The sequence below is a fragment of the Mustela erminea genome, chromosome 21, assembly GCF_009829155.1.
Source record: "Mustela erminea isolate mMusErm1 chromosome 21, mMusErm1.Pri, whole genome shotgun sequence".
Classification (NCBI taxonomy): Eukaryota; Metazoa; Chordata; class Mammalia; order Carnivora; family Mustelidae; genus Mustela; species Mustela erminea.
In genome coordinates this window covers 15,611,734-15,631,208 of record NC_045634.1, presented here as the reverse complement: position 1 = coordinate 15,631,208, position 19,475 = coordinate 15,611,734, and the positions used below count along the sequence as shown (strand labels likewise).

Here is a 19,475-nt window from a genome sequence, read left to right as displayed (position 1 = left end):
CTGTTTTCCAGAGTGGCTGTACCAGCTTGCATTCCCACCAATAGTGTAGGAGGGTTCCGCTTTCTCCACATCCTTGCCAATATCCTTCATTTCTTAACTTGTTAATTTTAGCCATTCTGACTGGTGTGAGGTGGTATCTCACTGTGGTTTTGATTTGTATTTCCCTGATGCCAAGTGATGTTGAACACTTTTTCATGTGTCTGTTGGCCATCTGGATGTCTTCTTTGCAGAAATGTCTGTTCATATCTTCTGCCCATTTCTTGATTGGATTATTTGTTCTTTGGGTGTTGAGTTTGATAACTTCTTTATAGATTTTTATAGATTCTTTATAGATTTCTTTATAAATTTCTTTAGAGAAATCTTTATAGATTTATTTATCTGATATGTTATTTGCAAATATCTTCTCCCATTCTGTCAGCTATCTTTTGGTTTTGTTGACTGTTTCCTTTGCTGTTCAAAATCTTTTAATCTTGATGAAATCCCAATAGTTCATTTTTGCCCTTGCTTCTCTTGCCTTTGGTGATGTTTCTAGGAAGAAGTTGCTGTAGCTGAGGTTGAAGAGATTGTTGCTTGTGCTCTCCTCAAGGATTTGGATGGATTCCTGTCTCACATTGAGGTCTTTCATTGGTCTGGAGTCTATTTTTGTGTGTGGTATGAGGAAATGGTCCAGTTTCATTCTCTGCATGTGGCTGTCCAATTTTCCCAACACCATTTGTTGAAGAGATTGTCTTTTTTCCATTAGACATTCTTTCTTACTTTGTCAAAGATTAGTTGACCACAGAGTTGAGGGTCCATTTCTGGGCTCTCTATTCTGTTCCATTGATCTACGTGTCTGTTTTTATGCCAGTACCATACTGTCTTGATGATTACAGCTTTATATTGCTGTATCCTTTCCTCTCAGGACCACCTTTGCTGTATCCCAAAGATTTTGTACAGTTGTGTTTTCATTTTCATTTTATTTGAATTGACTGGTTGACCTATTCAATTCATTTTTTAGGAGGATGATTTTTAGCGTCCGAGTATTTGAGTTCTTTCCAAATTTCCTCTTGTGATTAAGTTCTATTTCAAAACATGTGGTCTGAAAATATGCAGGGAATGATCCCAATCTTTTGGTACCAGTTGAGACGTGATTTGTGACACAGGATGTGATCTGTTCTGGAGAATGTTCCATGTGCACTAGAGAAGACTGTGTATTCTGTTGCTTTGGGATGGAATGTTCTGAATATATCTGTGATGTCCTTCTGGTCCAGTGTGTCACTTAAGGCCTTTATTTCCTTGTTTAGCTTTTGCTTAGATGACCTGTCCATTTCAGTGAGGGGGGTGTTAAAGTCCCCTACTATTATTGTATTATTATTGATGCATTTCTTTGATTTTGTTATTAATTGGCTTATATAACTGGCTGCTCCCATGTTAGGGCATAGATATTTAAAATTGTTAGATCTTCTTGTTCAACAGACCCTTTAAGTATGATATGGTGTCCTTCCTCATCTCTTATTATACTCTTTGGCTTAAAATCTAACTTATCTGATATAAGGATTGCCACCCCAGCTTTCTTTTGATGTCCATTAGTATGGCAAATTGTTTTCCACCCCCTCTCTTTAAATCTGGAGGTGTCTTTGGGTCTAAAAATGAGTTTCTTGCAGACAGCATATTGATGGGTCTTGTTTTTTTTTTAATCCGTTCTGATACCCTGTGTCTTTTGATTAGGGCATTTAGCTCATTTACATTCAGGGTAACTATTGACAGATATGAATTTAGTGCCATTGTATTGCCTGTAAGGGGTCTGTTACTGTATATTGTCTCTGTTACTTTCTGGTCTACTACTTTTAGGCTCTCTCTTTGCTTAGAGGACCCCTTTCAGTATTTCCTGTAGGGCTGGTTTGGTGTTTATAAATTCTTTTAGCCTTTGTTTGTCCTGGAAGCTTTTTAGGTCTCCTTCTATTTTTAATAACAGCCTAGCTGGCTGCATATTTTTCTCGTTTAGTGCTCTGAATTTATCATGCCATTCATTTCCAGCCTGCCAAGTTTCTGTGGATAGGTCTGCTGCCAATCTAATATTTCTATATTTTAATATAGGATCTAATATTTCTATGTTACAGACCTCTGGTCCTGAGCTACTTTCAGGATTTTCTCCTTGCCACTGAGACTTTTAAGTTTTACTATTACATGATGGGGTGTGGATCTATTTTTATTGATTTTGAGGGGGGTTCTCTGTGCCTCCTGGATTTTAATGCTTGTTCCCTTTGCCAAATTAGGAAAATTCTTTTCTATAATTTGTTCCAATATACCTTCTGCCCCATCTCTATTTCTTCTTCTGGGATCTCTATTATTCTAATATTTTTTCATCTTATGGCATCACTTGTCTCTCCCATTCTCCCTTCATGGTCCAGTATTTGTGTGTCTCTCTTTTTCTCAGCATCTTTATTCTCCATCATTTTGTCTTCTATATCACTAATTCTCTCTTCTGCCTCATTTATCCTAGCAGTAAGAGCCTCCATTTTTTATTGCACCTCATTAATAGCTTTTTCATTTCAACTTAGTTAGATTTTAGTTCTTTTATTTCTCCAGAAAGGGATTTTATTTCTCCAGATGGGGATTCTCTAGTACCCTCCTTGCTTTTTTCGAGCCCACCTCACACCTTGATAATCATCATTCTGAACTCAAGTTTTGACGTATTATTAATGTCTGTATTGATTAGGTCCCTATCCGTTGGTACTGCCTCTTGTTCTTTTTCTTTCTTCTTCTTCTTCTTCTTCTTTTTTTTTTTTTTTGTGGTGAGTTTTTCGACCTTTTCATTTTATCCAGATAAGAATAGATGAATGAGAGAACAAAATACTAAAAGGGTAGCAATGATCACAGAAAGTTATACACTAACCAAATCAGAGGAGACCCAAAACTGGAAGGAGAAGAAAGAAGGAAAAAAAGAAATATATATATTATGCTGCTGGATAGAACAGAGTCATACACTTGATTTTAGGTGTATTTTGATCTGTTAGAATTTTTGAAGAAAGAAAAACATTTTTAAAGTAATTTTTAAGGAAAGGAAATGAAATTTTTAAAGAAAGAAAAATTATGTATATACAAAAATAAGGGTAAATATGATGAAGGGATGGAATATGACTGTAAAGGTGAAAATTTAAAAAAAATTCTAAAGAAGAAATTGATAAGAAGTTAGTTGAGAAAAAAAAAAAAAAGAATGTGATCAAGCTGGAGACTAGAAAATGCCATGTACTAGATTTAGGGTATATTTTGATCTATTAGAAGAAACTAAATCCCAAAATTTTAAAGAAAGAAAAACCCATATGTATACAAAAAATAAGGTTAGATATAATGAAGGGATAGAATATGACTATAACAATGAAAATTAAAAAAAATTTAAATGGTATAGGTAAGATAAAATAGTTTAAACAGTTAAAATAGGAAAGAGGAGAAATTTTAAAAAACAGAATAAGAAAAAAATTATATTAAAAAATTTATCTTTGAAAAACTAAAGAATCATGGGGAAAAAGCCATGAATTCTGTGTTGCTTTCCCCTACCTTGTTCTGGAGTTCTGCAGTTCTTATTGATCAGTGAACTTGGTCTTGTTTGGATGTTCTTGCTGATCTTCTGTGAGAGGGGCCTGTTACAATGATTCTCAAATGTCTTTGCCCGAGGCAGAATTGCACCGCCCTTGCCAGGGGCCATAAGTAATCTGCTTGGGTTCATGTTTGGGAGCTTTTGTTCCCTGAATCTTTCACTGAACACTTTCCATACAGCTTTGGAGGAGGAGAATGAAGATGACGGCCTCCCAATCTCTGGCCAGGAGCTGCTGAGAGCTCAGGGCCCCACTCCTCAGTGCACACTCAAAGAAAAGCAGTCAATCCCTCCTGTCTCCCTGGTCTGGCCACATTCCGTGCTCACCCAACCTGTAACTGAGCATTTCTGTCTCTGGTGCATGGCCCTGTATGGAGTCCCCAAACCTAGCAGATTCCTACAGTGCACTCCTGTGCCACTCCTCTCAGAGGAGGAAGGAGAGTGTTTGTTTCCCTGGATCTGCCACTTGTGGGGTCCCTGCTTGAAGAGCAGTGGTCTGACTGTCCCTTAGATCATGGTTTAAGGTAACTCTGAGCTGAAAACCCCCTCCTTGGCTCCATCTCTGCAGCTGGCTTCCCCTTTCTGATACCTGGGAGTTCTGCCACTCTCAGACATCCCTAGTCTTTCTGTGACCCCACAGGTCCTGAGATCACACTGTCCCAGTGAGGGTTCCACCCCCAACTTAACCTCTGGAGCAAGGTCCCTCAATGGAGCAGATTTCTAAAAGTTCCAATTTTGTGCTCCACACTCTACCACTTGCCAGGAGCTGGCCCTTTCCCCCTGTGGTCTATCTTTTCATATATCGCTTTGGATTCACTTTTCTGCATGTCCTACTGTCCCAAAAGTAGTTGATTTTCTGTTCCTAGAATTGCCGTTCTTCTTTTCTTCAATCTCCTGTTGGGTTTGTAGGTGTTTGTTGGGTTTGATTGCTATCGTAGCTGAACTCCTGGGACCTGATGTTAGTAGGTCTCCTACTCCTCCACCATCTTGCTCCTTTCCCTTAACCCTCTTTTCTAACATTGTGAAGAAGCTCCTTAATAAGTATTCCTGGAGTCCTATGGCATGCTTTCTCTGAACTTTATTTATATAAATAAATAGGGTAAATTATCTTCTTTTCTTCAATCTCAGTATCACCTGGCTATGTCCTCCAGCATCAGTGCTAAGTATTACAGCCACACTGCACTTGCCTTTAGTTGACAATTTCACGGCACTTTTGTCACACCTAGGTGCTTATCAGATTCAATTTCATCTCCCCTTTATCCTGTATCTGTATCTTCTGTGTGATTATTAAATGCTGCTCCTTTCCTACTGAGTAACTATTTAAAGTTATTCTGATTGTGTCTTCTGGAGAAATTTCTGAAGTGTTGAGCTTTTTTCCAGAAGATACTAAATCGCAGTGATTTTTTCAACCTGGAAGAGTCAGACTTTGGAATACATAGTTCACACCTGTGTTTGGGGGTCAAGAAGTGTTAGTCTACCAGAGCTCCTAAAATAAATGTGATCTTACTTTCTTTAGGAGAATTTATACTTTACCACCAGACATATAATACAAAATAGAAATATGGAGGACAAAGTTGGTACCTGGAGATTTTAGAATACAAGTTGAAAATGTGATAACAAAGGAAATCTCTCCCTCCTTTTGTTGATTTTTGGTGTGCACATTTTTAGATGTAACCAAATTAGAACTGTCTTGATATAATCACATTAGATTTTCCAGGTTTGTGACTCTTTGAAGAAGTATGTATTTATTTCATCATGGTAGCATTGATTGATTTTTGTGATTCAAAGGTAATAAATACAGAACTTTTCAAAGTTCCTATGACCTTTAGATGAAAATTAGCAACACTGAAGATCTTTAAGAATTTTTTTTTTCAGAAGTTTTTGAGTATTTGTACTTGCCTTATTTTGTACAATTTCTTTTTCATTGTTACGAACCCAACAATAGTTTGGCACAGACAATTTGAGATAAAAACCCTTGTACTCAAAATCTATTTCTATGACTCAGAAACTGAATGAGGTGAGTGGTTTAGGGCAAGTCAGCTGGGCTTCTGAAACCTTTTTCTTTTGTCAAAGAAAAGGAACATAAAACCTTCTCTTCTTTATATAAGTAAGTATATACTGAACACACACACATACTAAATTCATGTAACTTACCGCGCTGTCTTAAATGTAAGTTAGCTATATTATGTGATATTCAGTGGAAGAAATAGTACTTTTTCTTTTTGCCAGCAGGAAAATCTGCTAAATTAAATCATTGAGGGTTACTGTGCCAATCTTCAATGGGAAATTTTCCTAATGGATTCTCATAGTTAGTTTTGTGTTTTTATTATTCTTACTTTATACTCCCATTTTGTGCATTTCACTTTAGAATCTAACTACTGAATAAGTTAATAGTGTAGGATGGTGGAAGTTAAACTGCACGGAGTAATAGGAAGTTATGTGCTAATAAGAAACTGGTATAAGAGAATGGGAGTACAGGGATGCCGGGTGGCTCAGTTGGTTAAGCGACTGCCTTCAGCTCTGGTCATGATCCCAGAGTACTGAGATCAAGTCCCGCATCAGGCTCCCAGCTCCATGGGGAGCCTGCTTTGACCCTTTGACCCTCTCCTCATTCATGCTCTCTCTCACTATCTCTCTCTCAAATAAATAAAAAATTAAAAAAAAAAAAGAGAATGGGAGTACAGGGGAGCAAGCTAACATGGCAAACTCTAGTAGAAAGAGGTATCATAAGGCAGGAGCATAGGAGAAGGGCCTTAAAGGATATGTAAAATTATAGTAGATACAGAAGAAAAAAATTATTGTGGGCAGAAAGAATAGCTTATGGAAATTTATGATGATCTAAAAGGGTAAGTTCTCTTTGGTGACTGTTCATTAATTTGGTGTACTTGAAGTCTGCACATATGAAAGACTGGAAAAATGAAACTGGGAATTTGGGGCAAGATAATAATGATACCTTTTTTATGCCTGATTAAAGGAATTCCAAATTTATACTATGGGGTAAATTGGATACTTTGAGGAAATATTAATAATCCTGTATGTGGGGAACTGTTTTATGAAAAAAGACTAGAAAATGGTAATAATTGGTAGTCTTAGAAATTCTGTATGCTAAAATGGGAAATAGGGTCAAATTAAAGCAGTGGCAATGAATGAGAGGAGGGGGTAGATTTGATAAAGGCTTTTTTTTCCCCCAAAAGAAAATATATCTGAATTTCATGGGTAGGGAGTTAGAGACATTTGGTATAATGGGAGATGTTATTAGTAGGAATACTGTGTATGTGTGCAAAAAAAATGTAGAGTCAGAAAAGGAGAGAGAGAGACATTGAAATAGATTGCTGAGGCATGTGGGTAATCTATGAGAAGATTAAGTCATCCTTTGATGGTAATATTGAAGAAAACAGAGGAAGATTTGAAAGCAAAGAATCCCGTGCTAAGAGTATTCCTATGAAAACTTGCTCCTGCCTTAACCCATCCCAGATCTACATGTGGGAAATTTGAATAAGAAAGTAGGAGTACTGGTTAATCTGAAGACTGAATAAGAAGCCTATCATGGAAAGCAGCTCTAGTAACTGGCTTCCCAGTGCTTTTCATTTATTAAAATCACTGTATAACATGACAGATATGAGATTAGATTCTTCTGTTTTTGTGTAAAATTCTGCCATAAACCCTTAAAATTATTATGGATTAGCCCAAAGAACTTTCTACTCAGGTATTACCAGAGAGAAGAAAGAAACAATAGATACTACTTTATACCATATTTTCGTATTCTGAATATACAAAATATTTCTAGTTCTAGGTATAAGAACTCATTTCAACATTTCTGCTATCACCTCTGTCTCTCTCCCTAGCACTTATGAGTGTGATAAACTGTGCACATTGGGTTTCAATATAGTTATCCAGACCTCCCTGCAGCATTTATTATGCAAACCCACAATCTGAAAGAGTAATAGCAATAGATGGTATGACAACCAGCATAGGGAAAATTTCAGAAGATAAACAATACTAAGTATTAGCAAAATCGTATGGTGCTAAAATTATCCTGTGTGGTTGGTGAAAGTGCGTAATATTGCACTTTGATAAAGTATTCCGCAGTATCTTATAAACTTAAATATATGTCTGTTTTATGTCACAATAATTTCACTACTATGTATTTATCCAAGAGAAATGAAAACACACATTTACAAAAAAATTGCACAATCATTTTCCTGGAATTTTTATTTACAACAGCCAAACACTGAAACAAACTAAATTTCCATCAGTAGGAGAATGGATAAATGAATATTATTCAACAGTAGAACAGAGAGAGCCACTGATAATATACAATTCCAAAAATGCTAAGCAAATAAAACCAGGCTAAAATTACTACATGGAATGTTATACTTACAAGAAGTATAAAAGAAAGTTCTAAAAAGGCAAAACCAATCTATGAAGATAGAAATCAGAAGAGTGGTTGCTTGTGGAGGGGCAGGAAGGGGGCGTAAAGGACGCTTCTGGGAGAAATGAAAATATCCCTGTTATATTTAGGGTGTTAGTTCCTTGGTTGTATCAAGCATCAACATGTATTGAATTATACACTTAAATTCTTTGCATTTTATCATTTAAAAACTTTCCTTAAAAAACAAAAAGGTGATATGGTGCCTGCCTCCAAAGCAAGAGTCAAAATAAACTCAAAATCATAAAAACAAAAAGAAAAGATAACATTTATAGATATTTCATCAGATGATGTATTTCTGGAATTGTCTTTAAAATTTTATACGGATGGGGTGCCTGGGTGGCTCAGTGGGTTAAGCCGCTGCCTTCGGCTCAGGTCATGATCTCAGGGTCCTGGGATCGAGTCCCACATCGGGCTCTCTGCTCAGCAGGGAGCCTGCTTCCTCCTCTCTCTCTGCCTGCCTCTCTGCCTACTTGTGATCTCTCTCTGTCAAATAAATAAATAAAATCTTTTAAAAAAAATAAAATAAAATTTTATACGGATGTAATTGGCTAATAGAAAGTTAACTAACAGTTACAGAGTAATTAATAAGTTCTCCAGCCTTGGAATAGTGAAATAAAATGTGCATCGATGTCTGTGTGTAAAACGAGTCACACCTTGAATGTTTTCTAGGATTATATATAACCAAGGTTATCTGTATGATAAGAAAGGTTGTCCTTAATAAAGGGATAAATAAATAAATAAAAGTTTTATCGATGTATAGAGGAGTGAATTCAGAGGGTCATCAAGAAGGGAGGCAGACCTAGAATGAAGTAGATAACAGGAGAGACATCTGGTCTCCTTATGGAGCACACATAATTACATCTGGCAGCTCATTTGTCAAGCTAGACTTTAACATAAAAATGATATATGATTAAAGTTTGGAAGATCAGAAATTTCAGAATATAAGATGGAGAAGTTTGGGGCAAATTAAGTAGTTTCTTGTAGCACAGTCTAACCATTGCCTCCCAAGTCCTCATCAGCGGGGTAGGACCCCTTGGAGTCTTCCTCGTCACCTAGCTCTTCTCATCGCCATCCTTCTTCTTATCCCATTCCCTAAGTTCCTCATCTGTCTCAAAGTAGCAAATTGGAAGATGACTCAAAAGTAACATAAAAAGGGACTAGGGATCTGAAGGAAAATAGGTGTTATTTTTCCTGTCAATTACAATAAGCCAGCAACCATTGCCTGGAGTGCAGTGTTGAGAAAGGACCTGAAGCCTTATCTAGGCGCAAAAAGAAAGATACCATGATTGATTAGCAATGATTAATTAGCAATACCTATAAAGGAGACATAGATGATACATATAATTGGAGTCCCTAGACTAGAGGATATCTCAGCTGAAAAGTGTGCATTTTTAACAGTAGCTTTTCAGAGCAGTGCCTTTTCTTAATGGCCTCATCATTGCCTCTGGTGATAAGAAACACTGTTCACTAGAGGGATTTTTCAGCGTCCTGCAGCATTCTGCAAATTACTCTACTATCTGTAATAGTTTTAACCCAGCTCTTAGTTTCAAACTATGAGTGAATCATAAAATCAGTTTAGTAGGATGTATCACGTTGAATGGTTAACACAGTCAAACCATGGTTTAAGCAATAGATGATAAAAATATAAAATGAACAGAAACAAATTTCCAATTGTAAATACATATATATATATGATTTGGTATAAATTACAAGATGTATTTATTACTGAGCAGAAGTATCTAGTATATTTGAAATCTGCTTATTTGTGAGCTCGTTCCTGGTACTGCAAACTTAGGAAAAAATTTTTCATTTTCTGAAGGATCAATAATGTGAAATTTGTCACTCAGAATGTTCAGGGAGCTGATTATAGGGTAAAGCATGTGTGTAACAATTAATGCATATGTGATATACTGGTAATAAGACCTCTTGATTTTAGAAGAAATAGATAATATAATGCTAAATCATCTTTTTTTTTTTTTTAAATCATCCTTTTAATGTTAAATATTTATCAGATGTGTTAGCTCTAGCTGTGCTCTGAGTTTGGAGTTATTCATAGAGTTGAATCTGGGTTATAATTTATACTTTCAGATGATCAAGGGCAGACGTGAAGCACAGCCCACACTTGGCGAATGGGACCCCTGGGGTGCGCTCCTGAGAATGCTTAGAGCGGTGAATGGGTAAGTGACTTGCCTGAGTTAAAACTGAGAATCACTTCAATGCAGGGACACTAGCTATGCTTCGAAGTCATTCATCAATCTTTGCAAGATCATTCGAGATGAATGTCTCATGCCAAAGCACAGAGCTTCGGGTCCTTTCTGGTAAATGTCCTGCCTGTGGGTTACATACTGACCCTGGTATGTTCTCAGACCTCTGGGAAGTCTCTGAAAGAAGTAGCTACACACGGAGAGCATCATCTAGTAAAGGAAGCCCGTGGGAGCCACAACAGACTCACGTGAAGAGCTAATGCCTTGTGGGGACATCCTGGTATTGCTCTTTCTTGGCTGAAGAGCAAACCGTAGTTCTTCCTTAGAGACTCCACTCAGCAGTCGTTTCCATCTATAAAGGACATTTTACCGCTGTGCTAGGAACACAGAGGGAAGCTGTGAGGCCACCGTAGACTCTCCGCCATAGAATAACAGCAGCGTTTCCAACCTGCGAAACACTCATGTTCCAGTTCAGTCTGCTCCACATCAACTGTCATTTTCCTATTTCCCAGAGTGTTTAAAGCATGCAGAGCTTAACTGCCGACCTTGAGGAAATGTTGGTGATTATATTTTAAAACTCCTTGAAGAATGACTTTGATTCATGTATGGCACTTTATAGGAGGGTGATTTTAGCTGGTAGGAAGCAAAGCATTCTACCAGTGGATTGCTGTGCGGTGAAGTGACCTAAGAGCTTAATGCAACAAAAATATCACTTGTGGAAACTGGGTTCTTATTAGAGTCCTAATTTTTAGGGGCACCTGGGTAGCTCAGTTAGTTAATCGTCTCCCTTCAACTCAGTTCATGGTCCTGGGATCCCGGAGTCCCGGGATCGAGCCCCATGTCTGGCTCCCCGTTCAGCGGGGAGACTGGTTCTCCCTCCTCCTTTGCCACTTCCCCTTCTCATGCTCTCTCTCTCACTAGCTCACTTTCAAATAAATAAATATAAAATCTTTTAAAGAAAAGCTTAAATTTTATAGTGTCAGTTGGTACAGAGATTGTACTTAGTACATAGTAGGGGTTCACATATTTCTGCTTAGTGAAATGAAAAAATAAAAGGTGTTGTCCCTTACATACCTGGCCTCTCCTCCTACCAGGCATGCATGCTGGGATTATTTTCTCCAGGGTGAGTGATGTGCTCATTTTGATATATATGCTCTATCTTACTTAGTTTCTTTGCAGTTTGGGAATGGGCACAGTAAGATCCAGTTATTGGCTCTGATACTCAGCAAAGCAAAGTGGTGGTTGAACCAACCCATGGCTATAGTCTTTTAACACTGTATTGTACAGCTAAGAAGGCAATATTTGGTACAAAGTCTCAGGTTACGTTTTCCACCTGTTTTATATGAAAAAATAAGTTGTGACGTCTATATATCAAGGTGAACACAGCAGGAAAGATTTTGTATGTGGCTCCCAGGGCTTGAATATGGAAGTGTTTGCCGGGACGCAGGATTGTGAGTGCTTGCAGTTGAACTGTACTGAGAAACAGAGCTGATCTCATTCCCAGGCATCTCCCTTAATCCTCTTTCACACAGTCTATGGAGCTCCAGTGTGAGGGCTCATGGCCCTATAGCATGGACTGGGTCTGACCTGCCCTGCTGTTGAGGAAGTCAGTCTGAGGCAAGCTAGAGAGAGGTGGAGCTTTCAGTATCCTTCTCAAGCTCCCAGTCCTGTTACCCTGGTCCTCAGCTGCATCTTTAGTCTCCACCATGTAGGCTTTGTGTTGTTCCAGATTTCAGACCAATCCTGAATAGCAGCAGGAAGCACTTAAGCAGTTTAATGTTGATGACATTCCTAATTATGTTGCCATGAGACATTGTAGGAGCAAAGGTAGGAGCAAATAGTAAGAGCAAAGGCTCCTACTATTGGGTGTCTTTGTGGTGCTTTAAATCGTGTATTTCAAAAAACTCACCTGGCCCAGATGGTCCCAGTGAAAGTGTCTGCAATTCTATATGATTCCCCAAGTGGAATCTCATATTCTTCTTCCCCTGAGGCAGTGATGCTATTTTGATTCTTGGCCTCCAATGCTTATGCATCTTTAGCATGCTGACTCCAGATTGATAAAGACATACAGGGGATCTTTGTCCAAATCAGAAAAAGAACACCTTCTTCTGAATGTTGGCTATGCCCTGTGCACAGGGTGAGTGACTTCGTGTGGAGATTGTGTTTTATGCAATTTATTAAAGGTGTCTTATATTCCGGGGAGATGCAGCCCCATGCTAGGCTAGATGGACTGGACAGCAGAGTAGGTTCTGAAATTCAGCCCCACTCACCCCTCAATGAGGTGTTCACATGCACTGAACAACCTATCCAATTGTATGAATGACTTAGACCATTTTATGAATTATTTTCCTAGTAGCCTGTGCAGTCCAGAAATTGTCCTAGAACCCCACCTTATTCTTGCCTGCATCTTGATTTAGCATAGAGGGAGCTAGGGTCTGTAGCAGAAATTCTGGGTGTCAACTACTGCTAAAACGGAATTCTGTCATCATCTAGATTTAACGAATAATTTTTCCTATAGCCTAATTGTCATTTGTACCATGGTTTTCAAATAGGCCCCCTTATTATAACCAATCTTGATGAAACTAGAATAGTGTCTGGCATTTAGAGGATATACAATTAAAAAAAGATGTATGTGAAATTAATGACCCATTACATCTCTCTACCACTGGTAGCTTTCTGATGACCAAGAACCAGGTGCAAATTCCTCCCCACATTGACCACATCTTGCTGCTAGGAAGATTACCCTACTTGGCTGATAAACCCCAAGACTCAATAATAAAGGTTTGAAATTGCATTGAAAAGTGATACTAAAATGAAAATATCAGTTGAAGACCTAAATACACTCAAAGAAGTAACATCATGTGTATTGAAAGGAATGTTCTGTTGAATGGTTTTAGGTGCATTTGATAAATTATTTTACCAGAAAAGCGAGGATGTCATAGACATCTGTACATACCACAGCACAACATATTTATTGATTAATAAAAAATAAAGTGATCCTGGGGAAATTCACACTGATTGTGTGTAGCTTGACCTTCATTTTTTTCTCATGCCTTCATACCTGTGACCTGTTTAGCATCTTACAATCCTTTGTAATTAAGTTGTTATATCACATTTCCTCCCTATTTCTTTCCTAGACAGATTTCTTTTTGTTTCATTTTTATACAGATAGTGTGTGCATTGTGTGAGGACAGTCTTGTGAGAGATGTTTTCTTTTGAAGCCTAAGGGATTGTGCACCAAGCACAACCACTGAAAAGCATTAGTGGCCGTTTTTATGTAATAGAAAATTTCAAATGTTCAGACAACTTGGACAAGCTCTGGGAAAGAAATGAATGTTTTCCTCTACAATGTGTCATTTTGTATTAGCAGAAACTGGACAGTTCGAGAATTATTGCCTGTGTATCTGGAATTAAATTTCTAACACTTTGAATTCTCATCCTTTACAGTGGTGTCATGTTCTCAGAAATTTAGCCAGTAATAGTGTTTTCTGCCACAATAAATACAAGTTGGGCAAGTTAATCACAGCTACTTTCTTTCCTCATTGAACAAAATGAATGATCATCCCTTGCCCAGATAACAAAGCAATCAAGAAAGAAAACATGGGTTGTTTTTTTTTTTTTTTTTTTTCTATTTTAGCTCAAATGGGAGGTGATAAGCATGCTTGCTGAACTATGTGGCCAAAGAAAACACTGAAATAAACTTGTGGCTTGTGTTCTTGTTTGGGAAACAATAGGTTTTAATGCTGAAGCCCTTTTGAAATGAAAAGTGTGGGAGCGGGACACATGAAATGCTTACTAAAGCGAGCAGTGAAATTATGTTCCATAAAAACATAAATGATAATTTCCTTAATCAGTTGTCTTCAGACATTCCATTTAGGTGAAAATCGATTATATTCATTCCCAAAAAAGGAGGTACGATCTCATTTAGGAAAAAAAAAATCAAATGTGGTATAAGAATGCAAAATAATAAATAAATAAATAAATAAATAAATAGGGCAAAAGATGAACGGAGTCTTGTAACAATGTAAACTACATGAAATGACGCTGTGAATCTACATTGGCAGGGTGATCATGAACACAGGGATATTTGAGTTTTGCTTTAAAGAGCAGATGGGATTTTGACAAGTAGAAATGAAGAGAGCAGGTCAGGCACTTTGCAGATAGGTGCAGAGGGGAGACAAGGCTTGGAGGGCGGGGGTTCAGTCGTGGAGACAGTGCTTGCAAATCCCATTGGCTACAGGGAGCAGGCAGGTGTTTGCCTTCTCAGAAGACCAGTTCAGTTTATCAAAAGAAGTGTCAGGTACGGATTTTTATGTGATATTTTCTGTTTGTGTTGTGGTTTTTTTGTTAGAGGACAAGGGTCTTCTGCCAGTTGCTAATCCACATACAGCTTGATGGTGTATGGGGTGTGGGTGGCACCGCTTGAGAGCAGTTTTGTAGTAAACTGGCTGCTGACTCCTGACCCAACCCACCCAGCAGAGGGCGCTGCTGCCCTCCTACCTCCTCTCCCCCACTAACCATTTACTGCTCTTAGCACCGTCATGGGGCACTGCATATCACTTGGGCGCAGTTTTTCTTCACATCAGCTTCATTGATGTCTAACTTATAAATCACAACATTAGCAATTGTGTGTACCAGATGATGACATCTGTGTGAGTGTAATCACCACAACATCTCAAAATGATTCTAATGCTTGACAGTAATTCTTCAAAAAAATTTTTTTTTTGTACTGGTCATGGAAAAAATACTCATGGTGCCCCAGGGTAAGGTTTCTTTTGGGAGCAATGATCAAACTTGGGTTTTAAAGAAGGCAGCTGGAGACTAGAGATGGGTCATTCATTCAACGCACACTCTTGAGGAGAACATCTAAGACGGGATAATGTACATCATGGGCTGTTGTGGGGATACATTAAATACCAACAGTGAGAGGCAATTTTCAACATTATTGCTAATAATAGAAACTGAAGAGTTACCTGTACCTATAAACATGAAAAAAGGTTCTGACTTTATAAAAATAATACTATCTATTAAGTTTTCTCCTTATTAGGGAGCTCCTCATGCTCATTATTTAGTCAAGATTATCTTGCAGCAAAATAGAAATTTACATATACTCCTGATATGGTAGATAGTCTTATGGGAATTTTATTTCACTGTTACATTCGGGACATTCTTCAATGCTAAAGAATAAAGTAATTGCTCCTGTTGTGCAATCTTAAATTTAACACATTGAAAGGGTTTACTGGAGCAAAATAAAATTCTGTGAGTTAAGATTTGTTTTGTTTTGTTTTAATTCTCATTTGCCTATTTTCTTTCACAATTGCATGAGGTTTTCTTTTTCTTTCTTTGTTTCACTATTGCTAATTAATTAATTAATATTAAATTAGTAATTAATATTACTGTTTGTAGTTCTTCCCTTTTAAATTTTTTATTCAATTTATTTAAACTAAAAGATAAATAGTTCACCCATTTACTTGTCCCACTCTTGCACCCCCCACCTCTTGCAACACCAGTCTGTCTCTTCTGTCTTTGAATCTATGACGCTGTTTTTTGTTTTGTTTTGTTTTAGATTACATTTGTATTTGTCTTTCTCTGTCCAACTTATTTTTCTTAGCATAATCCCCTCTAAATCCCTCCATGTTGTGACAATGGCAGGATTTTATTCTTTCTTATGGTTGAATAATATTCCATTGTGTGTGTGTATGTATATATATACATATATATGTGTGTACATTTATATGTATATATATAATAATTTCTTTATCCATTCATCCATCAGTGGACACCTGTTTCCACATCCTGGCTATTGTAAAGAATGCTGCAATAAACATGGGGATGTGTATATTTTTCAAAGGTATGTTTTCATTTTCTTTGTATAAATGCTGAGAAGTAGAATTGCTGGGCCAAACAGCATTTCTATTTTTAATTTTGGGAAGAACCTCCATACTGTTTTCCATAGTGGTTGTATGATTTCCTATTTCTACCAGCCTTGTATAAAACTCCCCTTTCTCTACAATCTTTCCAATACTTGTTATCACTTATCTTTTTGATAACAGCCATTCTAACAAGTGTAAGGTGGTGTATCATTGTGGTTTTGATTTGCATTTCCCCCAAAATTAATGATATTGAGGTGTTTTTTTTTTTTCATGTACACATTGGGTCTCTGTATATCTTCTTCGGGAAGATGTTTATTCAGATCTACTGATTTTAAAATCAGATTGCTTGTTCCTTTGCTATTAAGTTGCATGAGTTCTTTCTATATCTTGAATATTAACCTCTTATCAAATACATGGTTTATGATTACTTTCTCCCATTCAGTAGGTTTCCTTTTCATGTGTTGGTGGGTGGTTTCCTTTGCTGTGTGTGCAGATTTTTATTTTGATGTAGTCCAACTTGCTGATTTTTGTTTCTGTTGCTTTTGCTTTTGGTATCAGAATAATAAAAAAAAAAATCACTAAGACATGTTGAAGATCTTACTGCCTGTGTTTTCTTCTAGGAGTTTTATGGTTTGGGGTTACATCCAAGTCTATTCCACTGTGTCTTAATTTTTGTGCATGGTGTAAAATAGTGGTCCAGTTTCATTGTGTTGCATGTGGCTGTCCGTTTTTCCCAAAACCATCTATTGTAGAGATTGTCCTTTCCTATTGTATATTCTTGGCTCCTTTGTTGTGAATTTATTGGCTATATCTATGTTTGTTTATTTCTGTGCTCTGTATTCTGTTCCATTGACTTACATATCTGTTTTTAAGCCAGTATCATACTGTTTTAGCTACTATAGCTTTGTAATAATGTAGTTTGAAATCAGGGAGCATGAGGCCTCCAACTTTGTTCTTTTTCAAGATTGTTTGGTCAGTGGAGATCTTTTGTGGCTCCATACAAATTTTAGGGTTGTTTGCTCTATTTCTGTAAAAAAATACCATTGGAATCTTGATAGAGATTACATTGAATCTCTATATTTCTTAGGGTAGTATGAACATTTTAACAATATTCTTGCAATCCATGAGCACAGAGTATTTTCCCATAATTTGTGTCTTCAATTTCTTTCTAACACCTTATAGTTTTCAATATGCCAGTCTTTTACCTTCTTGGTTAAATTTATTCATAGGTACTTTTTACGCTGTTATAAATGAGACTGTTTTCTTAATTTCTCTTTCCAATAGTTCATTATTAGTGTAAAAAAAAACAACAGATTTTTGAGTATTGATGTTATATTTTACTGAATTCATTTGTTTGTTCTGTTGGTGTTTTGGATGAGTCTTTAGGGTTTTCTATATTATATCATGTCATCTGCAAATAATGACAGGTTTTCTTTTCCTTTCCAATGTGAATGATTTTTTTTTTCTTGCCTCGTTACACTGGCTAGGACTTCCAATACTGTGTTGAATAAAAGTGGTGGGAATAGACATCTTTGTTTTGCTTCTGATCTTAGAGGAAAAGCTGGCAACTTTTAACTCTTGAGTTCGATGTTAGCTGTGGGCTTTTCATACATGGCCTTTATTACGTTGAGGTACATTTTCCTTATACACAATTTGTTGAGTTTTTATCATAAATATATGTTGAATTTTATCAAATGCTTTTTCTGTATCTATTGAGATGGTCATATTTTTGTCCTTCATGTCATTAATGTAGTTGATCACATTGACAGTTTTGTAAGTTTTAGAATATCCTTGTATCCCTGGCATCAACCCCACTTGATATATTGTATGATCTTTTTACTATATTGTTAAAATTGGTTTGTGAATTTTTGTTGAGGTATTTACATCCATGTTTATTCTGGATATTTGCGTTTATGTATGTATGTATGTACGTTGGTATGTATGGCAGCCTTGTCTGGTTTTGGTATCAGGATAATGCTGGCCATGGAAAATGTATTGGAAGAGTTCCCCCCTTCTCTTTTTTGAAAGAGTTTGAGAAGAATTGTGTTCATTCTTTTTTAAATGTTTATTAGAATCCACAGTGAAGCCCACTTCTGTTTGTTGGAAGATTTTTATTACTGAGCCAATCTCCTTGCTACTTGTTGGACTATTCAGATTTTCTATTTCATTATGATTCAGTCCTGATAAGTTGTGTGTCCATTTCTTCTAAGTTATCTAATCTTTTGGCATATAATTGTTCATAGTAGTCTCTTATGAATCTTTCTGTTTCACAGTATGAGTTGTAATGTCTCTTTTACTTCTGATTTTCTGATTTTATTTATTTAAGTTCTCACTCCCTCTCTTTTTTTGTTTTTCCCCTAGGAGAGTTTTTGTAAAATTTTGTCCACTTTTTTATCTTTTGAAAGAGCCAACTTTGACTTTCATTTGTCTTTTACCTTTTCAGTCTCTGTTTCATTTATTTCTGCTCTAATCTTTGATATTTCTTTCCTTCTACTAACTTTGGGATTTACTTGTTATTTTCTAGTAGCTCAAATGTAAAGTTAGGTTGTTTATTTGAACTTCTTCTTATTTCTTGAGGTAGGCATTTATTGTTAGGAACTTACCTTTTAGAACTGCTTTTGCCAGATCCCATAAATTTTAGTATATTACACTTCCATTTTCATTTATTTCAAGATATATTTTGGTTCTCTTTTGATTTCTTTTTTGCCTTACTGGTTATGCAACAGAAAGTTGTTTGATCTCTACATATTTCTGAATTTTCCATTTTTCTTTGTGTAATTAATTTCCAGTTTCATATCACTATGGTCAGAAAAGATGTTTGATATTATTTTAAATCTCTAAAATTTATTAAGACTCATTTCATGGCTTAACATATGATCTACTTGGAAAATATACTCTGTGAACTTGAGAAGAGTGTGTATTCTGTTGCTTTTGGGTGGAATGTTCTTTATAGATCTAGGTCCATCTGGTTTAATGTGTCATTTAGGGCCAATGTTTCTTTATTGATTTTCTGTCTGCATGATTTATCCATTGATATAAGTGGGATACTAGAGTCCCCTGCTATTGGTTTACTCCTATATAATTCTTCCTTAAGGTTTGTTAATATTTGCTTTATATATTTAGATACTCCTTCCTGGGTGCATAAATATCTTTAAATGTTATATCCCTTCATTGGATTGACCCCTTTATCATTACGTGATACCCTTCTCTGTCTTTATTACAGTCTTTGTTTTAAAGTCTATTTTTTTATTTTTTTAAGCCAGTATAAAGCCAGTATAAAGAGTCTTCATGCATGTAGATGACAATGAGGATTCTGTGAGATAGCAGTACAGCTTCAAATGCCTACATACACGACATTCATTCAATTATTTTTTAAATACTACTTCTTTTCA

The 19,475-nt window shown here is 36.5% G+C and overlaps 1 long non-coding RNA gene across 1 annotated transcript in view; it reads left to right on the top strand.

Moving 5' to 3' along the window:
- The window catches only part of LOC116581933, a 213,632-nt gene that overhangs the window by 68,495 nt on the left and 125,662 nt on the right, over positions 1-19,475 (top strand). The window contains exon 3 of the long non-coding RNA XR_004282307.1: positions 10,095-10,183. This is a non-coding gene — a long non-coding RNA (uncharacterized LOC116581933). The remainder of the gene's footprint in view (positions 1-10,094; positions 10,184-19,475) is intronic.